General features: G+C 36.3%; 1 pseudogene; it reads right to left on the reverse strand.

The window, feature by feature from the left end:
- Window positions 1–388: 388 nt before the first annotated feature.
- LOC150012303 (double homeobox protein A-like) lies at window positions 389–7,676 on the reverse strand (annotated as a pseudogene).
- Between the last annotated feature and the right edge of the window lie 426 nt (window positions 7,677–8,102).

Consider the following 8,102-nt stretch of genomic DNA (forward strand, 5'->3'; position numbering starts at 1 on the left):
CTGTCTATGCTTCCATCTTGGCTGGAAGTCATAGAAAAATATCAATACTACAATGATTTAAAATAATATCAATAATTTTATTTTCATCATCCTTGACACCTGCTGAACTGTGGAGATAGGCTCTGTTGGTAGGACTGCATGGTGTTTTGTATCTTTCTGCCTCCTTAAGTCCTGTTGAGTTTCCAGGAGGCTCAGCTTCTGGAAAAGCTAGAAGGTATCTTTAGAAGGGTAGGTTGCCAGGAAGAGTGAGAGAGATTTGAAGCCCAGTCTGGTGAGAGCAAGTACACTGAATTTGTCTCTCAGTCCATTCTGTTTTGGCTTCAGAGAAAGAAGACAGTTGCTGGTGAGATTAGTGCCATTTTTTATAGTTTCTATACCTTGAACTCTCTCATCTCAGAAATCTTACTCCTGGTTGTTTTGTTATTGAGGGCTCATCAGGTTTTCTTTTTCTCTGGATATGGAATCCAGATCTTTGATTTTGAAACCAAACTTGGATTCTTGACTATAAAAACCCAATTTTCTTAGCAATTTGTTCTCTGGAATCAATATTAGCATAAGGGTTATTCCTAACTGCTGTGATAAAGATGTGTAATTGAGAGAAAGTGTAATTAAGAGGAAGTGTAATTGAGAGGAAGTGTAATTGAGAGGACGTGTACTTGGTACTACACTCTACCTTCTCTACTTTGAACCTTTTCTTCAGGGTGATCTTGGTCTTGGCTGGCTTCCAAGTCCTCCTCAGATTCTGATCTTCCCTGGACTCAGTGCCTAGCTCTTCAATTCTGAAACCTAATATGGATTCTGGACTCTTAACTCTTGATTTCTAAAGCAGGCTTTTGTTTGGTAGTGTAACCTGCGTAAGACTTTTGGTTGAATGCTTTGGTAAGGATTTTTAACTCATCTTCTGTGAACTTGTTTTAGCTTCATCTCTGAATCATGGCTACAGACTTGCTTGTAGAATGGTCTTGGACCATGTTGGAAGAGAGTCCTGACTTCTCAGCCTTCAACCAGGAGCACTTGAAAAATGTAAATGATGCAGAGGAGCCACCTTTTATTTCATAACTCTTCATGTTTATTTAAAACATACTTTGATTTCTAATTATTGAGCTACTATGAGCTCTTAGGAGAAATTAAATGTTACTTTAAAAAAATAGTATGAAAGATTACATTTCAAAAGAAAACCTACTACATTTCCACATTAAAAATTGAGTATTCAGTCAGATCTACTTTCTTGGACTATATAATATCAACTGTCAAGCTATTAAACAACATTGACATTATAAGAAATATCAGTATAATGGAATTTTTATTTTAATTTGTACTTAAATTTTGGGCATCATTTATAAATCTTCATATATATATGTAAATGTCAATATATGTTTAAAACAGCATTAGAATGAAGAACATAGCACTCTCTTCTTGTTTGAATAGAGCAGTGGTTCTCTATGGGGGGTTGATTTTGTTTCCAAGGCACTAGTTTTTAATATGTAGAAACATTTTTAGTTGTCAATGGTGCCAAGTTTGAAAAACCCTGGAGTAGAGATGTATTAAAGAAACTTAATACTACAGAGGACATTAAAAATCAAATAACAAGAATGCAAGTATTATGAAGTTATGGGCTGGGTCTGTCTATCTAATAACTATGCCTTGTACATTGTAGAAACTTAGTGGATATTTGTTGAGTAAATACATAAACAGGTAACATACAAGCAACTGTTCCCTGAAGACTTGCACAGTTTTTTGTGTATAAAGGATACAAGTAATTGTTTTTTTTTTTTTTATACCAAAACTAGTTAGTAATCATCACTATAGAGCCATATATTCTATTTAATGTACGGAAAGCACTTTCAAGATTATGTTTGTGACATACTTCAGATGCATGTAAGTGTAGAGTTGAAATGTTTCAGCTTGTTCTAGTATAAGATATATTAAGATATATTTGGAAAAAACATAATGTAACCATTTTATTATATTGTGAAATTATTGCTCTTATGGAAAAATAAAATTTGTGGAAAGGGCCTTTTTGCAATTTTTTGCCATAAATAATAAAATTTTTATATACTCCAGGCATAATTTTACTTATAAATTTATACCATACAGTGCTTTAACTCGAACTTTTTAAAATTATTAAGTGGAGTAATCAGAGTCAAAACCATATGCTGTGGCTTTCACCCTATGGAGCTCTCCAATATACTGCAAGAATAATTATTCCTACTTAATGGAGTTACTGAAGAGAATGTGGTGCTCTACAGTGAGACCTATGTAAGCTAATAAAAATCCTCTGTAATCGCTCTAAAGGCTATGCTGAGAGTTTTGAGCTTTGTGGGCTTTCTCATATTAAAGACTAAATAACAGTGGAAATCTTTAAGAGAATAAAGAGTGCTAAGGATTCAAAAGCTTTCCTTCTCAGGGAATTCCATCATAAGTATATAATAAACGATAAGTATATAATAAACGATTTGGACCTTAGGGAAATCAGTGTCTTTCTGAGACAGGGAGGGGAGAGAGAGAGAGAGACAGAGACAGAGACAGAGACAGAGACAGACAGAGACAGAGACAGACAGAGACAGACAGAGAGAGACAGAGAGAAAGGGCGAGAGAGAGAAAATTTTAAAATTATGATCATGTTGAGTTTTTGTTTATTTGAAAACTAAAACATCAAGCATAAATTTAGGCCCTCATCATTTTCTTTTGGTTAGCCTCTTAAGTGTTCTCCTGCTTAAAATCTTTTTTCTGTATATCCCATTCTTCAGAGCTTTGTCTGTTTTTTTTTTTTTTTAATTTTCAAAAGGATGCCTGTCCCCAGCCTCAAGATTCTTGACCCTTTCACATGGCAGAAAATTTCTTTTAAAATCTGCGTTCTACCCTTCTTTCCAACCTTGTTCCCACCACTCATGCACATCTATACACATCTTTTCCTGTCTCCAAAAGATGCCATGATCTTTTATACTTTTATGTTTTTGCTGCTGTTTCTTTTTTTTTTTCTTTCTAGCTGGGTAATGTCAATATATCTTTCAAATAGTAAATCTTTAAAAATCTTCTCTAACCTTTCTTTGACTTCACTTTGCTATGCTCCTAAAATAATTTTTACTTACTTATATTAATGGATTTACCACATTGTACTAAATTTCAAAGTGTTTTGAAGTTCAAAGGGGAACTACCTATTAGAATGACTAAAATAAAAAAAGACTAGCCAAACCAAGGCAGCTGAGGTAAGGATGTGGAAGGACTGGAAGTCCCATATACTGCAGGTGGGAATGGAAAACAGTACAACCACTCTGGAAAATAGTTTGGCAATTTCTTAAATAGTTAAACAAACACTTCTGAATGATCAGGCCATTTTACTCCCAGACATTCAAGCATAGGTCCATACAAACACTTGTACATGAGTGTTTATAGCAGCTTTATTTTAATAGATCCAAACCGGAAATGACCCAGATTTTCATCAACAGATAAATGGGTAAACAAACTGATATATCCACTCAATGGAATACTACTTACAGCAATACATAGAGGGAACTATGGAAAGTGCAGTAATCTGAATGAATCTCAATATAATTGAGAGAAGTAAATGAAATAATAAGTGAAAGAAACCAGACAAAAACAAGTACATACTGCATGGATTGGTTTTTAATTTGATATTGTAACACAAAGTCTTAAAATGCAAACTCTTCTTGTTTATTCATTTTTTTTTTGAGAGAGAGAGAGAGAGAGAGAGAGAGAGAGAGGAAAGGAGAGAGAGAAACATCCATTTGTTGTTCCATTTACTTATGCATCATTGGTTGATTGTTGTGTGTGCCTTGACCAGGGATTGAACCCACATCCTTGGTGTATTGGGATGATGTTGTCACCAACTGAGCACCCAGCCAAGGCCTGCAAACTCTTCTATAGAACTGCTGAGGTGGGAGTTTGGCAAGTATCGGAGAACTGAGGAAAGTAACAGGAGGACGTAATTGCAAAGGGAATTGAGGAAACGTCTGAGGGTGATGAATATATTCACTATCTTGATTTTGATGATGGTTTCATGTGTATTAACATATGTAAAAGCATTGTATGGTATATTTTAAATATATGAAGATTTTTTCTGAGTCAATTATATTTAAATAAAGGTTTTTCAAGAGGAATTAAAAGGAGCCAAAATCATGATGAAAAGACATTTACAAGTAATTTACGCATAGATGTTATTGGTTTTCTTAGTGCATAACTGGAAAAGTACATATATTTATTGACATATTTGACAGTATGTATTTTTCTTTTTTACTACTGACAGGATTATTGATTTGAAATACTATAAAGCCAGACAATAGTCTACTGTATTAAAATCTATATTTACTATGGTGTAATGAGAAAAAAATTGAACTTAGCATAATTCTCATAATTCTGTCAAGGTTACTGTGTGGCCCCCAGGTATGTAATTCAAACTTGTGGGGCATTAGAACTTTATTTTGTAAAATAAGGCTGTTGCTGTACAGTGAATACTGTTGAATACATATTGAGACAATCGAGAAAGATGTTAGTGGTCAAAGTGTTAAAGGATTAACAGGTACATTACAATTTTCAAGAGTTTATTTGAGCAAACATTAACTCAACTCAGGCAACACCAAACTCAAAAGTGGTTAGGAGCACACTCCTTCAACAGGAGCTGAGGAGAGTCTTTAATAGAGCGGTGTTGGCTCCTATCCTCAGAACTTCCCAGGTGAAAACTGCAATGGGTCCCCATACATGGAAGGCAAGGAGAGACTGAAGGAAAAAGCAGACCTCTCCAGATTGGTAGGTGGCAGTTTTAATAAGCAAGGGAACTTCTATATAGGAGGCTTGTCTTTGATGGCCACAAGATGAGCAGATCTTGCACCTGCCCTGCAGAACCTTAAAAGTTTATATAGAGGCCTTAAGAGAGTTCAGTCATGTATACCACCCAGATGTTCTCAACAACACATTGTTCTCTCAAAGCTGTGTCCTTTAAAAAGCTCTGGCTGTTGCAAGAGTAGACATAGTGTATATTTCAAGGACTGAGGAGGGGTTGAGGAGCCTTCAATTGTCCAGGTCCAGCTTGCAGGTCACATGCTCTCCATGACCTCCTTCAACAAGCAGAAACAAAGGAAGAAAATGATTTGATTGACTAGAGTGTAAGTGGTTGACTTTTGGGGGCAAAGTCTAGTAGACTGGTTATGATTGGTTGTTCTCAAATTTTGTTTTCTTCCTTACGAGTGCATATATAGGAATTGGGTCTGGCTCAGGTTTCGTTTTGTATACATAGGCTACCAAGGCCACTTCCTTCTAATGGCCACCTTGTTTAATTACTTTAACATAAATGATATTCAGGAACTCTACAGCAGTTAAAAATCTAGAAGAATCCTGGCTGTGTGCCTTACTTGGTTGAAGTGTCATCTTGTAAACCAAAAGGTTGAAGATTCAATTCCCGGTTGGGGCACATACCTGGGTTGTGGGTTTGGTCCCCTGTTGGGGTACAGGATAGGGAACCAATCAATGTTTCTCTTTCCCTCCCTCCCCCTCTCTCTAAAATAAGTAAACATGTGCTTGGGTAAGGATAAAAATAAATAAATAAGTAAATAAAATAAATTCTAGAAGAGAAATGAGGTCACGCACAATAATTTTTAAATAAGTTATAGGTACAAGTGGGATATACTATAAGCAAGGTAAAAGCCAAATGCTCTGAGAGGACAGTGAGGAGCCTCCTGACTGGCAATAGGAAAGCTTTGGATGAATATCTTACTGGAGATGCCCTTGAAGGACAGGTAAGCTTTCCATATGGTGGAGTTGTGCTATTGTGGCAACACACACTCTAAATATTATTGAACCAAACAGAGATGGGAAGAAAGATAATTTAAAGAGGTGACTTAGCAACTATACAGAACAGGCTTAATAAAATGGACTAACAGTTATAGGCTATTCTTAGAAACAAATAGGAATATGGGATGGTATGGAAAAAGTTTAGTGTAAATCACTGAAGGCCAGGAATGCCATCATTAAAAAATTTGGATTTTTGTTATAGAATCATGTTTCAAAAAGCAAATTCTTAAAACTCTGCACTTCAGCAAAGCCATAGAATAAACATAAAAATATTTTGTTTTGAAACTAATTTTACTCTACCTACTCTGGAGAGCACTCATACTCCATACTAAGGTAAAGCACACACTGGATCATCTGGTTTATGGAGAAGGTGATTGGTCTCAGCGCCAGATATGTTCAATTTGAAGTGCTAGCAGAACAATCAGATACTAATATCCATTGGGTAATTGCTATTACAAATTTTAGACTATGCCTAAAGCTAGAGAGGTTCCTATAAATGAAATATGTTGCATTGGTGGTTTAAAATACACAAGCCATTGTTTTAAAAGCCCAATAAATGTATATACACATTGTGAGAAATACCCTCACCCCATCCAAAACTCAAGAAATGGACTTGGAGACAAAAAGTACAGTGAAAGCGAGGCTTTAATGGTCATCCTGCAAGACTGGGTGTCTGGTATGTAGGTACACCCAGTGGAGATACTGCGGGGCTCCTATTCCCTTAGTGCGTTGGTCCCTTCCCCGGGTTTCCCATTGGCTGAGTATTAGGGGAGGTACAATCTTTCCGATCATGTCTAAAAATGATTGGCTATTCCCTCCTCCCTTTGCTCTGGAAGGCATTCACGGCAAGTCACGGAAGTACTCAGCTCCTCGCACTGTCACGTCCTCTCTCATGTATCCTGTTTCCTCCTTGTTACCAGGTTTCCTTAGGGAGACCCTCTAACTGCCACTTTGCGGTTTGGCACATCCACTACGCTGTTTGTGCAAGCTGGCCACCAGTTGTTTTCCATTAGCTGTACTACCCTGAAAATAGACCATTAATATTTTTATTCCTTACACCATTACTCCACACAAATTTTTACAATAAATATCCTACTGAGGCACCTTTTAGTCTCTGTGGTTGGTTTTACATCCCTGACCTCTCAATGTAGGAATACTCTAAGGCTCAGTCTTTGACATTCTTTTCTCCTCTACCTACACTCATTCCCTAAGTGATCTTGTACACAGTCTTGTCTTAAAGCACAATTCTTATGTTGAAGTCACTGACAAATGCACTGGGCTAGACTTTTCCAGAACCCGCATGCCTAATAGAAATCTCAGGCCTAACATAGCCAAAATCAAAGTCTTGAATTCACTTTTCTCACCCAGATCGTCTTCTGCTCTTTCGTTATCAGAAATGGCAACTGTACGTATTCAATTACTGAAGCAAACAAAACAAAAGGAGGTATGCTATACTTAGTTTTTTCTTTCACACTTCACATCCACTCCATAAGTAAATCTAGTAAGTGCAACTTTCAAAATAAATTCAGAACTTATCTATTTCTCACCACCTTTACTGATACTACCCTGGAATAAGCCAACATTGCATCTCACGTAGATTAATACAATCATTCCCTAAATGGTCTACTTTCACTCTTACCCACTTCAGCCTATGATCCATATAACAGCCACAGTTGTTCCTTTAAAACTTGTGTCATATCCTGCTCTTCCAATGCTAATAATCCTCAGAATTAAAAAAGCTGAAATTCTTACCAAAATGCCAAGTGACCTCTTTCACCTTCTAACTTCTCCAGTGCTGGTTCGAACCAAGATGCATTTCTTGCTATTCCTGGAACTTGTTGAGCAGGTTTCACCCTTACGGCCTTCATGTGTACTGTTCCTTTTGCATGGAATGTTCTTTTCTCTTACATTTTCAAAGTTCATCCCTTCTCTGCCTCTAGGTCTCTTCTCAAATGTGACCTAATCAAATAGTTTTTGCTTAACCATCTTATATAAAAACAAAATAAAACAAAACAAGAAACCCAAGCCTCTTTTCCCCCCTACTGGCATATAGTAGGTGTACAAAATATTTAAATGAATATTCAGTATTTCAAAGAATAGTCTGTGTATTGAAACCAAGTAACCTGTGGCTTAAATAAATTTCCCAAAATTTCATATCTGTAAGTTATAGAGCTAGAGTTTGAATCCAATTATTTATGGCTCCAAAAAGTTAGTTATTTTATGGAGACTTAAATCTCAATGTTGAGTTGGAAACTTTCAAAGAGAAATATTTGCAACTGTAGGAGGAGATGGGA

This window comes from Furipterus horrens, unplaced genomic scaffold, assembly GCF_987537825.1.
Source record: "Furipterus horrens unplaced genomic scaffold, mFurHor1.1.pri manual_scaffold_4, whole genome shotgun sequence".
In the NCBI taxonomy this organism is placed as follows: domain Eukaryota; kingdom Metazoa; phylum Chordata; class Mammalia; order Chiroptera; family Furipteridae; genus Furipterus; species Furipterus horrens.